This window comes from Protopterus annectens, chromosome 15.part0 (genome assembly GCF_019279795.1).
Source record: "Protopterus annectens isolate FY-2018-M chromosome 15.part0, PAN1.0, whole genome shotgun sequence".
Classification (NCBI taxonomy): domain Eukaryota; kingdom Metazoa; phylum Chordata; order Ceratodontiformes; family Protopteridae; genus Protopterus; species Protopterus annectens.
In genome coordinates this window covers 393,324,412-393,346,892 of record NC_056749.1, presented here as the reverse complement: position 1 = coordinate 393,346,892, position 22,481 = coordinate 393,324,412, and the positions used below count along the sequence as shown (strand labels likewise).

General features: G+C 39.6%; 1 protein-coding gene across 1 annotated transcript in view; it reads left to right on the top strand.

The window, feature by feature from the left end:
• The window catches only part of LOC122789837 (connector enhancer of kinase suppressor of ras 2-like), a 2,725,661-nt gene that overhangs the window by 2,490,406 nt on the left and 212,774 nt on the right, over positions 1 to 22,481 (top strand). The gene's annotated exons all lie outside the window — the stretch shown is intronic.

The window sequence follows — 22,481 nt, the reverse complement described above, 5'->3', positions numbered from 1 at the left end:
TGACAGGGTTAGGTCTATATGGGTGTACCTCACCCAATTCCTTGTCTTGAGAGCCCATCTGCATTGCCATTGCTACTCCCACTGTGTTGCTGCACTGACATATCATATGCTTGCAACCCTAGGCTCCATCTTAGCAATTTGGCAGTTTGCTGGCTGGCTTTGTTTAACCATGTTAGAGGGTTGTGATTGGTCATAACAGTGAATTTCTTTCCATACAGATAAGGCTGGAGTTTCTGCAATGCCCACACTATGGCTAGACATTCCTTTTCTACAGCTGCATAGCATTCCTCCCTGGTTTGGAGCCTACAACTTAGAAAAAACACTGGGTGCTCTTTCCCTGCTGTAGAAATCTGGCAAAGTACAGCCCCCACCCCATGGTTTGAATAATCCACCTGCACAACAAATTCTTTGCTGTAATCTGGACTGGATAACACAGGGGATCCTCCCAAAGCTTCTTTAAGCTTCTGGAATGCCTGCTCACATGCTGGGGTCCACACTACCTTATCTGGCTTGTTCTTCCTTGTTAGGTCTGTGAGTTAAGCAGCTATGGTACTATAACTGGGGAAAAATTTTCTGTAGTACCCTGCTGTCCCTAAAAATGCCCTCACCTGCTTTTAAGTAACAGGTGCAGGCCATGCCTGAATGGCTTCCACTTTGGCAGGTTCTGGCCTTATCTTACCACTCCCCACTCTATGTCCTAGGTAGGAGACCTCTGCCATACCCACCTGACATTTTCTCGGCTTAATGGTCAGCCCTGCCCTCTGTACTCTGCCCAGCACCTCCATGACATGTTGAAGGTGCTCTGGCCAGGAAGGGCTGTAGATGGCAATATCATCTAGGTAAGCAAGAGCAAACCCTCTGACTCATAATAGGATATTTTGACTACGATAGATGAAGTAAATTATTGCAACCACAGAACAAAACCAGTGAAAAACAGCTCTACTTTCCACAAAAACAGATTTTATTATAAAAACTCTAAGTGTCTAGTACCTCGGCTGTTGCCTTTACAGAGTAAAAAAAAAAAAATAATATGGATATGTTTAATGGTCAACCCTGCCCAGCACCTCCCTGACATGCTGAATGTGCTCAGGCCAGGAATGGCTGTATATGGCAGTATCATCTAGGTAAGCAAGAGCAAACCATCTGGCTCATAATAGGATATGATCTACCAGCTTCTGGAAAGTTGCAGGGAAATTCTTCATCCCTAAGGGCATCTGTGTGAACTCATACAAGCCAAAAGGAGTCAAAAAGGCTGACTTCTTTCTAGCACTGGGGGTCAAGGTGTCCTGCCAGTAACCCTTGGTAAGATCAATAGTTGTAAGATACTTACCCCCACCCAACTGCTCTAGGGCCTCATCTGTCCTAGAAATGGGGTAGGCATCCAACTCTGTGTGACTATTTAATTACCTGTAGTCCACACAGAACCTGGTGTTGCCATCCTTCTTTGGCACCAGCACCACTGGGGAGGCTCAGGGACTGTTGGACTCTTGAATCACCCCTATTTCCAACATCTCCTGTACCTCCTCCATCAGAGTCTGTTTGACTCTCTCAGGCACTCTATAAGGAGCTTGCCTAATAGGCCTTCGGGGTCCTATATACACCTGGTGCTGCATCAGGTGGGTGCACCCTGGTTTCCCAGTGAACATGTCCCCAAATTCCTGCAACACTGCTCAGATTTCTCAAACCTGGGTAAGAGATAGCTGCTGGGACATTGCTACCCATTCCACTGAGGTGTCAGCCCCGAGCCTCATTGAGGAGATCAGTCCCCAGATCTCCCTCAGACTCCTCCTGTAATCCACTGCAAATGCTCAGCACAAGGGCCTCCCTATGGCAAGGTTTGATCATGTTAACATGGTACAATTTGTGCCCCTGTCATCTGCCTAACTGTTGCACCATGTAATTAACATCACTCACCTTTCTTACCACCTTGTAGGGACCCTCCCAAGATGCTTGCAGCTTGTGCCTGACAGGAATGAGAACCATTACCTGCTGCCCCACAGCATACTCTCTAGCTCGAGCATTCCTGTCATACCACACCTTTTTCTGTTGTTGGGCTTCTGCTACTTTCTCCTGGGCCAAGCCCATGAGTTCCTGGAGCCTTGTCCTGAGGTTTAGGACGTATGATCTCAAATTAAATCTAGAGGGCCCCTCACCCTATGCCCATACAGCAACTCAAAGGGTGAAAAATCTGTGGATTCCTGGGGAACCTCTCTGTAAGCAAACAACAGATGGGGCAAATATTTGTCCCACTCCCTCTTAAACTGATCTGCAAATGCCCATAGCATGGACTTGATTGTAGAGTTTAACCTCTCAACAAGACCATTAGTCTGGGGATGCTAGGGGGTGGTCCTCATGTGCTTCACCCCACAGGACTTCCTCAGACAAGCCAGCAGGTCTAACATGAAATTGGCACTTCTGTCAGTCAGTATTTCTTTTGGGAAACCTACCCTGCTGAAAATCTCTAACAAAGCATTTGCCACCTTCTCTGCCTCAATGGAGGACAAAGCCACTGCCTCAGGGTATCGTGTAGCATAATCCACTACAACTAGGAAATACTTTTTCCCTGTGGAACTTGGGATACTCACAGGACCCACAATATCCATAGCTACCCCCTGAAATGGCTCCTCAATCACAGGCAAAGGCATCAAAGGAGCTCTCACCTTGTCTCCTGCCTTGCCTACCTTTTGGCACTGCTCACAGGTCCTGCAGTACCCTGTTACATCTCTGGAAATTCCAGGCCAACAGAAGTTTTGCATAATACACCTCTTTGTACGTTTTATGCCCATATGACCTGCAAAGGGAATATCATGGATTATGGTTAGAAGCACCAGATGGTAGGCTCTAGGCACTACCAACTGCTGTACTCTCTCACCTTCTAGCCCTCCCTCAGGGGTCCACTCTCTGTATAGTAACCCTTTGTCCCAGTATACAGATTCCCCCTTTCCTTGAGAATCAGTTGCCTCCCTAGCTACCTGCCTCAGGCCTTGCAATGTAGGGTCTGAGAGCTGAGCCTGTCTCAACACTCTCCTTGTAACCCTTCCCAGCTCCCCTTCCACAGGAAGTCTGGCATCCTCTGACAGTGGTGCCTCACTGTCAGCCTGGATACTACTACTCACCTCTACCTTTGCAGTCACTGTGTCCAAGGGACCATCAGTACCCACCAGCAGCTGTGGCACACCTTCAGTTTCACTATTACAGAGTAGCTCCCTCCCTGAAGTAACCACCTCACTAGTCCTGGCTGCAAGTATGCAGTCTTTGTGGGTCCACCCCAGGCTACCAGACCCACATGCTTGTCTCTTAGCCTGACTGTGTGTAACTGCATAAGTACATGGTACTGCCTCATCCAAATCCTTCCCTCTCAGGACATCTGCAGGATGGTAGTTTAGCACCCCTGTTGTCTCAAGACAACCTACTATTGGCATTTTGTCTTTCCCACTAACTGGCTCCCTCACCTTTTGTTCCCCACCTTGCCTCCGTGGACACCTGTATGCCACATGGCCCCACTGGTTGCATTCAAAACATTTAACCCTAGTTCCTGGATGTGTACCTGGTCTAGTGGCTTCCCCTGCTACTGGCTGATTCTGTTGTGGCATTCTGTGCTGCCCACTATGGGTTACTTTAGACCCATGATCAGTACTGGGGGTCCCTTTCCTGTGCAGGGCTGCCCTACTTACCAGGTATAGGTCTCCCTTCTTCCCCAACTCATCTGAAGTTGTACATTGTCTATCAGCTAACCAGATCCTCATGTCCTCAGGCAAAGTGCTTAAGGCTTGTTCCCTCACCAAAAGGTCTGCCAGCTCTTCAAAAGTGATGACCTGACATCCACTAACCCACCTATGGAAATAAGTGCTCAGTTCAGCAACATATTCACACACACTTTTATCTGCCTTGCATCTATGCTCACAAAACGTTTTCCAATATGTTTCAGGTGCTAGCTTAAACAATTCTAAAAGACTATTTTTACAGCAGTATAATCAAAACATGCAACATCAGACATTTTGGATAGAACAGTTACAGCTTTACCAGGGAGTAAGGGAGTCAGGAACCATACCCAGAGCTCTTGGTCAACTTCATACTGTTTACATACCCTCTCAAACATATGAATGGAACTATCAAAATTATCCCCCTCTTTAAACTGCGGAAGAAATGTACTGATCTTTTGTGCTTCTGGGGTCCAGTTACTCCCTTCCCCATTACATCCACGACTCTAGCAAAAAGTCAGTATCTCATTCTTATGCTGCCTCTGCCTCTCTTGCTCCTCAGCTTGCAAACGTAACAGTTTCTCATTCTCCTCAGCCTACAAATGCTGCAGTCTCTCATTTGCTTCCAATTCCACATACCTGGCCTCCAACTCACATCTCTTTAGCTCTAGCTGGATTTTTAAATCCACTGCAGAAAGGTTGAGCTGTCCATTCTCTGAGGGAATTATATCTCCATTGCCAGTCTGATTGTCCTCCTGGTTGCTGTTTTCTGATGCAGCTGTAACCAAGGCTGCAATCAGGTCTGCCTTAGTCAGGTTTCCATGCACCACTTCCCTAGCCTGGCACATCTCCTTCATCTGGCTCCTTGTCAACTTTCCATACTCCTCTACTGACATGCTGCCTGCTCACCCTGATAACTAAGTTAACAAAAGAAATAAAACAATTGTGATCTGAACTCTGAGTATTCACTGTGTGGCTGTTATAGAGTAAAAAACACCTCTAAAGCTCACTGTACACAAGCTACAGGATTCACTCTACCCACACCACTACAAGACAATTAGTATTTGCCAACTAATTAATATGTGATCTGGATATCCCACCACTGCCAAACAAATGTGACGCCCGTGCCCTGTCCCAGCAATCAAGGAGCCTCAGTCCTCATCACTAACACCAGAGAGGGCATCTCATATATGAGGAAAGGCTAAAAATACACACAGTATAGTGCAATTTCCCTTAAGAGCACACAGAGATCACAGTCAGTCTGGGGCTGGTCGCTTCCTTGCTCCCCAGGTCCCCAATAAGACTCCCCACTGGCACAGCTATAGGGTCCAGATCTCAGCCTAGCTGGGTAAGCTAAAATCTCCAGCACCCACTCTGTCCAACCAGTGCTTCATGTCCCTGCCCAAGTAGCTGACACACACACACACACACACACACACACACACACACACACTTTGAGATAAGAGTTTACACAACCACAGAAACACTTCTGTGGAAGGCTGGCACAGGTTCTCCAGCTGTGCCCCCTTTTCCAGACTATATGATAGTACCCTGCCACCACACAGCTAATAATTACCAGATATTTAAAGGCCCTTAAAAGGGTGTCCAATTATTACTGTGCAATATTATTTTCCAATTGGTAATATAGCCCAGGGCTAAAGCTATTAGAGTGGCCTTGTGCAGTTTTACCAAAAGCATGCAAGTACTCTTAAGAGCTTAATTTATCTCTATAAAAACCAGCCACAGTTAAAAGGTTTTGAAATATTTAATAATAAATAATTAAAATCACAAGACAATACTTTCTACTACACGGTCAGTGCTAGTCAAGAATTCAGAGATCACATAGGAATACTTAAAATAATTCAGTAGTACAGTTCTGACATCATAGAAAAACACTTAGTCTAATCTTTCTAGCTTCTAGCTATCCTAAGAAGAAAACACAAGTCTAAGATAACTTACATAAGAAAACAGGCAGAGTGCTGATGAGTTGGATTGTCAAGACAAAAATGCTTAATGCATTCTGATTCTCTCTGTTTAAATTGCAGTTGCAGTTCTGATAAAACATTACATCATTTCACACTTTCCTGGTGTTCCCAGGCTGACTGAAATTGCATTTACATTCTTTTACACTTAGGCAGAAAGGGTCTATATTATATCATCGAACACTTAAAAAAGTGAACGCTGATTGATCGACCTAATTTAAGCGAAAGCTTACAATCTCCAACTGTCAGATCAGCGATTTTTTTCCATGGGAAAAAAAATCGCTGATCCAAAACACATACACACAACACAAGCACACCAAACAAACAGAAATCCACACACATACACCTAAAATCTGATACCTAACCCTACACTAAACTATGCACACACCACTAACTACCCACTTACCTTAACCCAAACCCTAACCCTAAGGTCCATCACTATCGCACACTCACCTCACCCGCTCCCTAACCCTAACTCACTTAAATCCACCCTAACCGTCATGTCCAATCAATCGCACACTTACCTGAAGTTGACCGGTAACTTTCCACCATAACACTGAAAATACCGAAGCAACAGAAATGGACAACCGAATTCTATCCCTAGGAAAAAATTTGAGTTTCTGCTGCTTCGATATTTTGCAGTTTCGTGAAAATAAGTTTGATCAACCAGCGTTCGAGGATATAATATGGACCTGGCAGAAACCAGAGCAATAAAGGACAATCCACATGTAAATTCTGGTCATTAACTTTAGCCATAAAACAATAGGCAGGAAGCCTTCATCTAGCCCGGCTGCAGCCGAATTGTACACATTAAAGGCAGCCATGAAATAATTCTAATTTTGAAGGACCAACAATAAATGCTTGACTTAGCTTTCTTTACAGCAGAGGGCAATGTTGCCACATTGTTTTAAGTTCAACATTTCACAGCACATTCTTTCCTTTAAAAGTACAAGCTTGTATTTCAACATTCACATTTACAAATGATAGAATTATCTGCACAATTCTATCTGGCTAGGATGGCAGCCGTCACCCATCTCTACCAGTCTTCACACAAATGATCACATGATGTAGTCTGCATTTACTATGTACTTTATAAATTATGTTGTATTATTTCTTGCTGCATGTTTTAAATATATTTTTAAATACAAATTGGAATTAAGAATCAACCTACATTATTACTGCTAAATAAACATATATTTCCATAGCAATCCTCATTATATAACAGAAACCAACAACAAACAAAACAGCAATACAAAAATAAATTTTACTTCAAAATTCAAAACCACAGCCTTTGCAAACAAAGCCAAATGTACTATACATTGTGCCTCAAGCCCTGAGGTGATACAGCTGATTGAAATATGCCTTAAAGTACAAAATAGTTGAATACTGTAAGCACAGAGAGAGCATCATTCAAAATTATTTTACTAGCCTAAACTGATTTTGGTTAAGTACCACATTGACCAGACAGAAATGGTAAGAAACCATAAACTTGCTTGCTGACTTTCCATTTATTTTATTTATTTATTTAGTTAGTTAATTATATATTAATTTTTTACATATAAACTTAAGCATTAATTATTTTTGTTAATTATTACTGCATTCCATAATATTCTCCCCCACTCAGTTAGCCTTCACATTTATGTATTCACTGAGAGTCATAGGTTTTAACTACCACTGGTGCAACAAGCAGATGCCAACACACTGAAAATCCCCTAAAAGTGGTACCTCAGTGAGCATTTTCTTCAGCAGCATGCACTGCCAAAAATCTTCTTAACTAAAATCACATCAAAATCTTCTGCTTAATTCTGAAACCCCACCCACATTCAAACTTCTGTACGCTCCACATTCACTTTCCAATCACCAGCCAACAGAAAGTTGCCAGTATATTGTAAGAAAAAAAAAACACTTACCCAATCCATAACTCCCTCACTATTAAAACACCTTTTCTAAATTGATACCTCTGATCATGCTACTGAAACAAACACAAGAAAAACTCATCCAGTAGGAATGACAAAACTCAGAAATCCTCCAAAACAAACATCACACAGTGCCAACCTAATGAGATAACAACGTCCCTGTCTAGGGCCAAAATTAAATATAGATGTGCACAAGTCCATAAAACCATGATTTCACAATATGTTCCTCACCACATTTCTTAAATTCATTTTCCAAGGATTCTGACCAAGCCACAGTAACTTGGGATGGGGGGCAATGAGCCAAAATCTGGAACAGACTTTAAATAGTTTCTTTAAATATATTTAAATATATGATAAATATTTTAAATATTGCTCTTATAAACATAGAAAGATGCTAGAACACAGATTTTCCATTAGACTCTATTTCTTGAGGATAGGACCTGCTGGAGAGATAGGTATGTATCCCAGAGACTACCCTGTCTGTGGAACAGGCTCCCCATCCATGTGAAGCAGAGTTCCTCCCTAATCCAATCCAAGTGCAACTTGGACACTTGGATGGAAAACCCGAAATTCATCCCTGGTTTAGCACCTTTGTCTCTAACGCAAACAGGTAACCTGTAATGGTTCATCTCCCAGGCCCATACTTACACTTATCAAGGTATCAGAACTTGTCAGAGATTTGGGATGCATGGCTAGGCTTAAAAAGGCCCTTGTGGTTGTTAGCCTAATAAACAGTTATGAATCTATGAACCTATAACTAAAGCACAGATGTTTGTCATTATGACAGAATGTAACTGCAAAATTTGCAATGAAATGTAGTTGCTGAAATCCTCAATGAGTTGTCAGGAAAATCTAAATTTTACAAGAAACAAACCAAAGTCTGAAATGAAGTCTGAGCAGTCTGTGAAAATCTGGACAGTGAGACAAATGCTCTCCACAAAAAAAAGACTAAGAAATTAAGGCCTGCACCATGGAAACAAAAGCTAACCCTTTCAGTAATTTACCCTCTGAACTAACTGCCAGTCTGCTAAAAAGCAGTCTAAATTACCTGATATGCTGAAGTGGCCAACCAATATATTGCCATCATTTTATCTACTGGTGTCTGGTATACAAGAAATCCTCTGACACAATACTTATGGATTTACTCCACACCTGGAAATCAAATGGTATCAGAAATACTCCACCTAGGGTTCTAAACCGCTTCTGCGACATCAACAGAACAGTTTGGAGGGACAGGTATATCTTGCAGAGGATACCACTGCTATGGAACAGACTCCTCATGCATATACAACAGAGTTTGTTCCTGTCCATATTCAAGCTCAACTTAGATCTATTGATGGGAAACAGAAAATTTACCCAAGAACTGCCCCCTGTACTACAAATGGACAGAGGCAGCGCCTAAATGCTTTATCCCATGCATGGTTCCTCTCAAATTATCTATGGTATGATCCCAGTTATTCTCATTAGTCACAATATATATCAACTATGGGATGGGTAAAGCCAATCTCTAACAAAACTGGATAGATTAATTTGAGCACAAATAGGGAAACTGGCTAGTATTAAAATGCCCCACAAGGGTAGCTAGCCTAGAAATTACCTATGAACCTATAATCTTGAGTCATCCCACCCAATGTTCTTCATGACCTTTTCCATTCTTTAGTACATTCATTTTTCTTTATACAGTAAAGCAAGATGACAAGTATCCATATATTGCTATTATCTTATGTTTTTTTAGATGTACCATCCGACTGTCCAAAGCGATGACAGCATTTCACAGAAGAATTCAAAACCCACCTATAAATGGTCAAAGGATGAAAGGCAAGACTACAAGCCAGGGAGTCATTCGACAACTGTAGAATTGTACTAGAAGCTCTCTCCTTTATAAAAAGCAAAGCCCCCTCTCCTACTGTGGAATGTCACGCAAGTATATGTCAGTTAAGCAGCCCCAGGGACCAGTCAATCTGCACCACAAAAATTATCAGTATTATCTGTCTTCAAATAGGAATTCGGTAATGATGTCCAGTATGCACCTTGTTGTTCTCTCTACTTTAGACCCCTTAGTTTATTTTTCTGATCTATTTCAGAATTTGCAAAAGAAATCCATGACTTTGTGCTAGATTTAAAGGGTATGTTATACAGAAATGTCATGCAGGTAACACTTTTGAATTTCAGACAAATCTATCTAATCTTTTAGGAAGCAGTATACTCTTCTCAGCTTTATGTAAGGTAAACTATTATTGTAAACAATTCCATGCCATTAATCCACAATGGATCAAACATATGTCAGCACTGTGGCATCGTGAGATAAAGCCCTGACTATGGCCCTGGTGACCTGGTTTCAGTTAGTGTCTGGGGCATCTGAAGTGTTGTCAGTGGCAGGTGGGCACTTTTATAGACACAAGCACATGAAATAGTCTAGTTTCTCTGACAGTGGCTGAAGAACAAACCAGAGTGCTTCTTGAAAAAGAAATGAGGCAACTTGCTGACTTCAGTTTGTAACAGGAGTTAGGTGCAGATCAGAACAGTCTGCCCATTGCAAGTCCCACTCACAGGGCATTACGAACATTTGCAGGGAGTGGGAAAGTGATGGTATAAAAAAACCTTCCTCAAAAACAATATGGTGCTTCCCCAGGATGCTGCAATATTTGCAGTGGCACTGAGGAGGAGTTAGAATAAGTTAGATAAGGAGAAGCATTGTTGGCAGCCATTTACCTTGCACTATTTTATAGACATCCATCATTGTAATCTACAAGAAACATGCCACCATCATGCTAGTTGTCTTTCAAGGAGTGATACTTATTTACACACAGAGTAATAGATAGCCATAAAAACATCTAGAACTGATATATCTACACATACATTCACACACACACACATATATATATATATATATATATATATATATATATATATATCATGCAGGTGACAGTTGTGCTTACCACTCAGAAATCTTTAAAGGAAGTGGTAAGACCACTCACTTCTTTCAGTGTTTTCCACATCATCTTTGAAAATTTCAAGGGGATCTTGCTCTTTTAAAAATACAGCTTACATCTTGGGTTAGTAGCCTGCAGCCCACAAACTTTCAGCAAAAGAAGTATAAACTGCTGCAAGGCTTAACATAAAATTATGATAGTCAACTGACTATCCCTATAACTTATGATATGGGACATTTTAAGCTTAGAAAGAAATGGATACATAACACTATCATCTGAACCCACAGTTCTAAGACCAAATTATTCCTCACTAGTTTAACTTTTGTTTCAAAGATTTATAAATGCATTTACACCTTGGTTCGTGTCACCTTCAAGGCTACTAGTTTTGAATAAGATAACTATGTATTCATTGACTGTAAGGAAAGATTTGTCAAATTAGTAAATTAAAAAAATTAACATAAAACCCATGAAGAAAAAATGTAATATCCTTCATAATATATATTTAAAAATAATTTCAGTGTTCATGGCTTTAGGTTAGAAATATCATGCTCCAATTTGAACAGAAGCAAAGTTGGATCTAAATGCAAGTTAAAATCAGGTAGACTGCAAAACTAAAAAAAAATTTAAACCGGAGGGAACAGAATTATGACACATGAGAAAATGCTGTGCTAATGGGTTAAAGCCAGACTCATTATGATTATTTTTATGTGCTTCAACAGTCTGCCTCATATAAGACTTTGAATAGAGACACTTCAAACCATAATCACAGCTAGATGATAATATTTACCAGTTGTATGATGTACTAAAGCTCCATTTACTTTGTATATGGGGGAATTGTCCCAAAAAGGGGAAAAGGAACAGCCCTTACAATTACATGTTGTGGGGTTAAGTATTTGGTCAGGGAGTGTCCAAGGATGGCCAAGGGGATCCAGAATGAAAGGTAGTGTCTTTACAAAATGTTGGTTTACCTTTTAAGACAGATGGACAAAACAGAGTTGCTTACAACCATGTCCCAATGCTTTTTAAGAAATATGCTATGCCGTCAATAAAGGGAATGATTTTGGTGACAAAGTAGATTTGCTGTTTATTGTTTGTTAATATATAACTTTGTACCAATGGAAATGGCTGAACATTATTTTTTGATTGTCTCAAAAATCTAACCTTTCTTGGGATTTCTTCCAAATATTTGTCAACATATTTGCGGCATGTATCCAGGGCCAATCAGGCCATTACCTCTTACTGTCCCATTCATTAATGCATTCACAAATATGGAATAGGAGCTGTTGCATATGATTATAACAGCAGCTCACAAATTAAGCACATGCAAGCACCAGTCTTCTAACACTCTTTTGGTGAAAGTTGATTTCCTTGAAACTAGTTTCATCTCTCTTTCTGATCTTGGATATAAATCCTCTAAATATAAGCTTAAACTAAAGTGCATGCCAGTAATATCTAATTCTTATCAACTTCCTGTCTTTTTAGTGACTTCCTAATTAATTTTATGTGCTTCTAACAAAGTTATCATTCTTCTCCATTCCCAGGACTTGTACATTGTAACATCTCACTCTTAGAGTTATTTCCTTTTGAGTTAATATCAAATTATATATTTTTGTCTTCCTTCAGATATTACATTTCTTTTTTTTTTTTTTGTAGATCACAATATAGATTAAAGTTTATCATGCTTAATCTGTTCAAGGCTGGGCTAATTATTTTAAGCAGTCAAACAAGTTTTGTTTATATTTGTAGCTATTCAAGGCTAGAATGGTTACCTTAAGCAGTCAGCCATGTTTTATTTGTAAAATTTGCAGCTATTCAAATGTCCAGGCTTTATTTTTGAAAACATAAACTAAATTGCAAAAAATGTTTTCTAAGGGTGTGTGCTGTAACATCAGTAGCTATACTGAAATGCTTTGTAAAATATCCTCAGTGTAAAACATAAAAATAAAATAGTAGTCCAAAAGCATGTTTTATTGGAGTAAACCAACTCCAAGTTTACCAGAAAAATGATTTGTTGCCATAAAAAGATGACTCATGCATTCATTGTATAGTGCCCCTTGCATGTTGCTAAAAAATATTAATTTACTGTATAAATACTGATGAAATAAATGTGCAGTATTCCTGCAATCTGCACCAAACATGCAGTTCCCTTTACTTAGTGAATAAAAATGTACATCTTAAAGTGATAAAATGCAGTAAGAATAAATAATAAATAAAACTGAAATGGAAACATAAACTGAAAACAAACTACACAAACTTCACAAGCGACGTTGCAGTTACAATACTGTTCTAGAACAGCAAACCATTCTAAAACTCAGCTTGTTGTCAGAGTATCAGAAGCTGTCTATCTAGAAAACTAAATGAACTAAGAACCTTGATAAATTATCAGTAAATGTCTTTGTAATGCTCTGAAGATCTTCTTTGTAAAATAAAGAAATATTTGAAAGACCACACATGATGTTATCATGTCCAAGACACATTTGCATGTGTGCCGCGTTGCTTGTACATGTGTGAATAGTTTCCATTATAATACAAAAAAGATAAAAATTATATGTTTCAATAAGAAGTTGTATGTTATAAAACAGAGTGTTCCAGCATAAAATATATCAATATATAAAAATTAATAGCAATGATGTCAGCAGCTGCTAAATTCTAGAATATCAAAAAGAAAATTGAAGGTCATGCTGCTTAACACTGGGAGCCTTAACCTGAAAATGCACTCACTGGATGCTCTCCTTGCATTGAAAGATGACATTTCTGCGTTCATGGAAACTTGGTTCAAGACTGCAGAGAGCACCCCTGCCTTACGCATACATCTCAGCTGTACAGATTTTCGCAGAATGTCCAGATTTTTGTCTCATATGTTTGGTCTGTTTTTCATAAAATTGTGGTTTTCTGGCAAATTACTGGTAAATCATTAAGGAATGAAGTTAGAAAATAAGGACAAGCATTTAAGTTTCAGACTTCATACCCTTCAGTAAATTCATGCTAATACAAATCCTGTTATTCTATCAACTTTCTATGTTAGTAATATCAATATTTAAAAATTTTTCCTATTTTTGGACCTTTGTCTCACTTTTATTTATGGCTTTGTCCAGATTTCTTGCTCTAAGAAGTTAAGAGGTATGTTACTAGGCTATACCTCATTCCACAAATTCTGACTCTAAAATGAGGTCAGAAAGACTAAGGGTGGTGGAATCTCTATCTTCATTAAGGAAAGGGACACCTCCAGACTGGTTTGCAGCACAATGCTCTAGAACTACTGCAGGTGCAACTGACAATTGGCAAGACACCCATCCAAGTTATAGCCAGCTGTAGACCCCCCCCCCCCCTCCATGACTCAGACAACCACTCCTCCTACCTGGACCTACTTGACTTCATCAGTGTACCCCCTAACACCCTGATCCTTGGTGACTTCAGCTATCCCACCATAGACTGGGTGAACTATCCCCGCTCTAATGCACTCACCCAACAATTCCTTGACTTCATCAATTGTAATGCACTAGACCAGCTTGTCTCATCCCCCACAAGGGGAGATAACATTCTAGACTTGGTTCTTACCAACATGGGTGACTGCTGCATCACCCCCATAATAAGTTCTTCCTTGGTAAGGTCAGACCATCAATCTGTCTCATTCAAAGTTTCTATCCCATCCAAGCCCCCCCCCCCCCCAGCTGTAACCAGGCTAAAAAACTTCTCAAAAGCTGACTACAACCTTCTAAGGCAGAGTATCAGTAGCTTCACACCACCAACACCCTCAGTGGATGCAGACATCTATGTTGAACAGTACACCAGTGCAGTATACATGCACCTGTACAACTGCATGGACTCAGCCATACCAAACAGAACTAAAACCTGCTCCTCAATGAAACACAAACCTATCTGGTGGACATCCTCTATTAACAGGCTTTTCAACAAAAGGAATAAACTTTGTCCAAGGGTAAAAAGGCACAAATTCCCAACTGGAAAAACTCTCTCCTTAGCCTCAACAAGCAAATTAGATCACTAGTGAAAACCCCAAAGCCAATTATGAATTGAAACTAGCCTCCGAAACAAAGGGTAAACACAAAGCCTTTTTAATTACATCAGGAACCTCCATGGCAAAGCCCACGTTTTTTCCAAATTAGTTCTTAATGGTACCAGTTACACTGATCCTGTTGACTTAGCCAACCTGTTAGCAGATAGGTTCAACACAAACTTCACTCCCCTGTCCCCCAAAAGGCCCATTTGATATCCCCAATACTTGTCTCGTACCTCACATCTCTGGAGATCAAGTGTTAAAGGCCCTAGCCAAAGCAACAAACACAGCTTCTATGGGACCAGATAGTATCCTGGGCTGTATTTTGAGCCATCTCCAACAAGAACTAGCCTCATCATTGAACACCCTATTCAAACATAGCCTAAGTATAGACTTCATTCCAGCAGAGTGGGGAACTGCCATTGTCACCCCCCTGCCCAAAGGTGGTGCCACTACTACCCCTGGAAACCGTCGCTCCATTAGCTTGACAAGTCTGATCTGTAAGGCCATGGAGTATATTATTATGGACTTCATAAACAAGGAAATAGGCAATCTCCAAGCACTTGACCCCAACCAGTTTGGATTCATCAAGGGCAGATCTTGTTGAATCTGGTTGACTTTTTTGAGACTGTCACCAAAGCCCTGGATGAGGGAAAGTCAGTACATACAGCTTACCTTGACTTGGCCAAAGCCTTTGACACAATCCCCTACTTGGGCATCATTGAAAAGCTAACTCAGCTTTCCGTAAATCCCTTCTCATCACGTGGGTGGCCAACTGTCTCACCGATAGGACCCACAAGGTCAAAATACGTGCCTCTACCTCCAACAGCAGACATGTCACTAGTGATGTTACTCAGGGATCTGTCCTGGGACCCCTACTGTTTGTCATCTACTTCTCAGAGGTCTAGGCAAAGACAAAAGACCTATGGCTGACCAAGTTTGCAGATGATTGTAAGTTGGGTGTTGTCATTGACTCCTGAAATGACGTTAACATACTACAACAGGGTCTCACAGTAACAAATGACTAGTGCCAAAGTCATGGCCTTAGGTTAAATGCAAAAAAAAATGTATTATCATACCATTCACCAAAAACACTACCCCAACTGTTTACCATATCAACAGCAACCCCCTAAGCACATAACCTGTGGTGAGAGATCTGTACAGGTTGACAACAATCTCACTTTCGACCATCATGTAGCGGCAGTGGTAAGAAAAGTCTTTTACTTGGTTCATCTCATAATTACAGAGATTCAGAGATTGCATCCAGAAAAAAGGAGGTTATTACCTCTCTGTACTCCTCCCTCTTTAGGCCAATAATTGAGTACAACCTCCCATTTGGTACGTACCTCTCTAAACACTTTCACCAACTGCAAAGGCCACAGAAATACCTCATGAAGAGAATCCATGGCCTCCAACACTTGTCCTATGTGGACAGGCTCAAATCACTATCACTCTACTTGGTAATATACAGATTGCTAAGAGGTTACCTGTGTCTCACCTACAAGGCAATGTTGGACCCTGCCCTACTAGATGCTCCATATCCGTAAGTCTAACTCCTCAGGAATTGCCTGATCAAAAGGCCTAAATCTAATATGTGACATTAACAATACCTGCTGGAGATACAGGTTTGTCTCCCAGAGGCTGCCCCATCTCTGAAATAGACTCCCCATACACGTCAAACAAAGTACATCACTGACCCTCTTCAAGTGCAACCTTGATGAGTGGATGGGAATCCACAAATTTGTCCTAGAAGTTCCACTTGTGTCCCTCATTGACAGGGGTGACAGCTGCTGACTGAGGTTTCTTTGTTGGGGATAAACTCTTGGCTAGACTTTTAAGGGCCCCAGGGTCATTAGCCTAGTAACCTTCTATGATCCTATGACATGTAAGTCAATATTTACATCTTATTGTAAGTTAATGTTGTTTTCTATGTTCATTGGTGGATGGTTTTAAGTTGTGCATAGATTTGAAACATAAATTTAGACTAAAACCTACCATTCACTATAGTTAAGTGAATCTCTGAGTGGACTAAGGATGAAGCCTTAGTTGATTCTGATTTGGTTGAAAGGACATATGGGAGAAAATTTATAGCTTAAGTACAAAAGTTTGAAAATACATGCATAGCAAAAAAAATGTAGCTGTTTGGATAGGAGGGGCCTATACAGCTGAGCACTGGAAAGTGCTGGTCTTGCCTTGGAAATAACAGACTGAAATGCTAAAGTTGGTTTAAGATTAGTCTGAAGAGTCTAAAGCTAGAAATATTTCAGTGAGACACAGAAGCAATAAATAAGCCTGTGCTGCCTTGGAGGTAGTCTTTACATCATAGAGCTGATGCTACTGGAGCAGTATACATCTTTTTTAATTTCTCCAAATCTTTTGGGTTTCTAATACCATGATGGGAATGGATCCTATTCCTAAGTCAAAGTATGATTGAAGTTCATAAAATTAGTATTGTTTCAATCTTTGATGTCAGGCAGAAGTGCTCTTTGCAGCACCCACAACATGCCCAGTAATGACTCCTTCTACAATTCATATGGATTTACATGTACTGGTAAAATATGTAACTACAATTGTAGATTCTTTTTTATAAGCCCCATTGCTCCTATTACTGTTGGAACTGTCTGGGTATCTTTCTTCCCACATTGCTCTCATTTTTGCCTGCAAATCCTAATATTTTATGACTTTGTGTCTCTCTGTATGGAAGAGACTGTAGTCATTGGGTGTGGCGATTTTGGTGATCAATGCTGCTTTTATTTTATTTTCATTGACCACTATATGTGGTTTTCTAGCATCTATCTTTTGAACTGTTGGTAATGGATGATCCCATGTGATGCAAAATTCATAATTTTCTATGATGCTTTGTGGCTTATCTTTCCAGTGTTTTTCAGCCACTTCAATACCATAATGTTTGCACAATCCCCAGTGCAACAATCTTGCCACATTATTATGCCTTTCAGGTTACAGTCCTGCCATTAGTATGTCACAACCAGCAATGAGGTGTGCGACTGTTTCCAATTAATTTTTACAAAACCTACATTTGTCTGTTTTTCCCACATGTTTAGTGGACTTTGTAAACCAACGTGTACACAGCCTAATATATCGGGTCGCCAATATTAACCTTTCATCGCTTGGTTTGAATTTGCTTCTCCTTAACAATTCCTCCATTCATTTCTGATCAACATGAGGTTCTTCCAATAGTTTTCTATACTTGCAACTATATTTATGCATTTTCCACATTTCTTGCCTTCTCATCTGGTCCTTCACCTTGCATTCTTTCTTTTGTTTTTTGGCAGATTCAGTTGCTGCCTGATTTTTATCTACTTCTGGTTTGATTTCCATTCCTGCTTGACACTGATATGCTTCTGCTAGATTAAGTAGAGACGTCATCTTAGATTTATTCTCCTCATGTTTCAAAACTTTCACTAAGTTTGGGTCTTGTAAGGTCAGCAGATGTGTGTGGAGTCCCACGATTGCAGATCTATACGTGTAATTAATTTCAAGGAGGCCCATCCCTCCTTCAGAACGGGGAATATATAATCTTGGTATGCAGTGATTTTTATAAATCATTTGGTGAGCATGAAGCATCCTTCTTGTTTTCCTATCTAATCTATCCCTCACATTTTGGAGCCAGTCAATCACTCCAAAACTGTAAGTTAGGAGAAGAAGAGCAAATTGGTTTCTAGCTTGTATTTTGTTCATAGATGTCAATGCTGTTTTCAGGATATGTCATCTTTAATAAGGATCTTGTAATGAGCATACAGGAAAAAATCCACTCCATGATGATCAAAATTGTGGTAAGATTATAGAAAATGAGAAAGTAATCAGGCCTAACATGGAGTTCAGGAATACCCCAGTGGAGAGAAAGATAAGCATGTTTGAAAAAGGAATGTTGCTTTTCTTTAGCCTCAAACTACCATTACATAGGCAACTGGTGAATCACATTAAAGAGCTGTGTTGTAAGCAGTTAATCAGAAACAGTGAAATGCTTAGTTACTTCTTTGAACAAGGCAAAATGTTTTCAGCATTTACTGCTCAACACATACAGATTTTTTTTAAAACACAGCATGCAACACCTGAGGTGAAGGTTAGTTCAGATGCATAGCTTCTTCCTCACCTATATCTGCTGAAAGCACTGCAATGATCACTATAATTTTAACTTTACTGCAGTGAAAGAGCTAATACAGTAGTACTGAGAAATGCCTGTAATAGAAGCTTAGTAGGTATAAAACGGAAGTAGAAAAAGGCTACGACAAATGAAGATGCTTTTTTCTCTCATGCTTCCTTCACATTGGGATATGAAAGACCCGTCAAATAAATAAACATTAAGGTTCCTAGTCAGTAAAGTGGCACTTTCTTGAAAACTGCAAGTTAAACATTTGTTTATACGTGAATTGAATAAACCACGAACACCATGAAATAGAAAATAAAGGGCAGGTGTGAATGAAGCAAAGCATTTATTAAGTAGTTCATTCTCTAACACACATGGTTCTTGCACTGTTTTCCGTACCTGAAGTATCACAAGTGTTTAATTATGGACCATTTTCTCTGTGCCAAGATGGTGGTAACAGTCTCAGCACGGAAAGAAGTGGTCCCTGTGCATTTGGTGGTAACAGTCTCATCACGGAAAGAAGTGGTCACTGTGCATTTTGCTCATTTTTTAAAATAGCATTGCTTCTTCCTTTCTTTTCTGCTCTTTAGTATTTTATGACTACAATCAAACTGTCAGAACTGCTTAATAAACTGCATGGCAGAAGTGGTAGTAATGCTATTCAGCAGTTAATATAATTTCAAAACGACATATCAGAATTTAATTTGTCAAGACGTATTAAAGTTTTGTCTATTGCATTATCCCCTGGTAAAAGTATAACCACAGTTCAATTGAGAAATAAACACCATCCTTTACAACACAATGCAAAGGATTGGCTAGAGCAAGTCTTTTGTCCTAATCACATACAAGAAGGTATGTTATGAGGTATCAGGTCTAATTTATCTGTCTCTTTTTTCTGTGGTATAACACATCTTGTAGTCAAGAATTGTTAATCTGACAGTCATATGGCAGTTAAGCTTTTAGAAATATAATATTTGATTATATATTTAATTATAAATAGTTATCAGTATCATTTATGTTATCTGTATCAGTTACAAAGACATGCTTCTAGAGTGTTTCTCCCTAGGCCTCCTCTGAAAATTGGCTGCATTCTAAATCGGACTTTCCTGGTAAACAAATGTTAAATAAATAAATAAATAAATAAATAAATTTATTTAATGTTTGTTCATTTGATGATATCTATTAAATGCAAATGCTGGACTGAGAAACATCTTGGGAACACTGTGTGTTTGTTTATTTGAATTTGTTAACAGGCCTAGCCAACTGGTCCAAACTGAGCTTCTTCAGTCTATTCCACTGGTTACAAACTTCTAAACCTTAGATTTTGATGGAATTCAAATAAAATTTTTGAACATCTCATGAAAAAAAATTACAAAACCAATACTAAACAAATTCAAAGTAAACAACTGTTTATCATATTTAAAGTCATTAGTCAGAATAATTTCTAGCATATAATTCAAATTTTGAGGTGATTGCACATGGTCAGAGTTGCACTTAATTCACAGAACAGAAGGCTAAGTGTGTGTCAAAAATAGTAGTAGGCAGAGATAATTTAAATATTCCTAGTACTTAACGTACAAAGAGAAAATGAATCCCTGTTTCAGGTGTAGAGGTAGTGGATGTTTTTCATATGATGAATATTGCTTCAGTATTTACAATATGTACAGATATGAGGTTGTTAGAAGTTCATATAGGGCAGGAATACATGGTGTTACTGCAGTCAGAAGATGTAAATGTGGTACGGAAAATGGACCAGGTTATCCTTAACCATTATAATAGACTATTTATGGAAGCTCTCTGAACAAGCAAGTCATTGAATGGAATTTGTTCAAGCAATGTCTCAGCAAGTTTAACCTTTTGTTAGAAACAGAAGAAAGAGGTACGTATAGAAATGGCAAAGTGGAGTGGTTAAAACTGGATTATGGTTGGATGGGCACATATTAAATACATTCTGGGGAGTCACCTGAGGTACTGTTAATAGATTTCAAAGTTATTCCATAGCCATTTAGTCTTATGACCATGAGGTAGATGCATGCCTGGCATACAAGGTATTATCAGACCCCATTTGATTGACCTCCTGAATATCTGCAAAACAAACAGCAGCAGAATTGCCCATTTTAAAGACTTAAACCTTGCCTGTAATATAAATAGGACCTGCTGAAGAGACAGTTATGTATCCCAGAAGCTACCCTTCTCTGGAATAGGTTCTTCATCCATGTGAAACAGAGTTGATCCCTAACCCAATTCAACTGTAACTTGGACAATTGGATGGGGAGTGATAAATCCATCCCTGGTGTGGCATCTATGCCCATAATGGACACAGACAGCCTGTAAGTGGTTCATATCCTGGGCACCTTCTTGTAAATGTTTCATTTTCATCCCCCACGCCCCTGTTTACACTTACCAAGAATATCAGAATGTGTCAGACATTTGGAATGCATGGCTAGGCTTAAAAAGGCCCCAGTGGTCATTAACCTAGTGCACACCTATGAACCTAAGTGAGACTGAGATCTTCCTTCAAAAGTCTGTAAGGCACTGATTAAAAGGATAGAGTCTTCAGCCTATCTTGATACCTTAGGGACTTTAGGCCTGTAATAATTTTGGCTTAGAAATCATTAGGGTCTTTCTAATTGCTTGACATGTTTAGTGAGATACAGCCTAAGGGGGAACATTGTACTAAATAATCTTTAGACTCTGAAAATATTCCTTCTGCATTTAGCTATTGTTAAAATGATTTTCTGGGGATCATAGGCATATGATGATCAAAAGAGAGAGCTATTAACCAATGTTCCTCAGTTCCTGATTACATTTACATTTTGAAGTGGTGTGTTGTTTATATAGTATGAAGAGCTGAGGAATTATCTGCCAGAAGTGAGAATACTGTACTTTTTAGCATTTAGTTTGAGCCCATTTTTAGTCCACAAGTAGTTTTCCAGGGATAGTTCATGCTAGGAGTTTGGTTGACAGAGGGTGACTTAACAACAGTCCCTATTTTGGAGTTGTCAGCAAATTTTAACCATAGAGCTTGGTACTCTGCTTAAAGTAATGTCTACTACATGGGTCTATAACATTTTCTTGAACAAACGAAAATTGAATACCTCTTTGTCAAACTTTATCTGTCAAAGTTTAATCAATTGAATGATCATTTCAGATAAATTTTTCCGAGGGAGGAAAAACTAGTTGGCCATCATCGGGAGTTTGCCATTTTCCCCACTGTAGTGTGATCTAGGAGTTGGTATATTTAGTTAAGGGGGGTGTGGGGGGCACAGCTTGGTGGGTTTTAAATTATGTGTTTTCTGTGATGGTCAGTAGGTTGGCTGAGCATTTTTTTCCTTGGGAAACACTTTGCTGAAATCATCATTTGATGGGTTCTTTGAAGTTCAAGCCAACACAAAGGGACTCTGGCTGACCAGGTTTGCAGATGATTGCCATTATTGATTCTCCAACTGATGTAGACATTCTACAAAAAGGCCTCAATGACACCAATGACTGGTGCCAGAGCCATGACCTTAAGCTCAATGCCAAAAAGTGCATTGTCATTCCCTTTGGGAAAAATTTGGTGCCCATGAACTACCACATAGGTGGTAGTCCACTAAACACTGAAGGTTTGATAAGAGGCCTGGGGACACAGGTTGATAGCAACCTCTCCTTTGATAACTAGATTGCCACTGTAGTCAGAAAGTTCTATGTGGCACATCTCATTACAAAAGGTTTCTCATCCAGGAAAAAAGAGGTCATAATCTCTCTCTACTAGTCCCTCATTAGATCTATTATAGAATACAATACCTCATTTGGTATGTACCTCACTAGACACCTACAACAACTG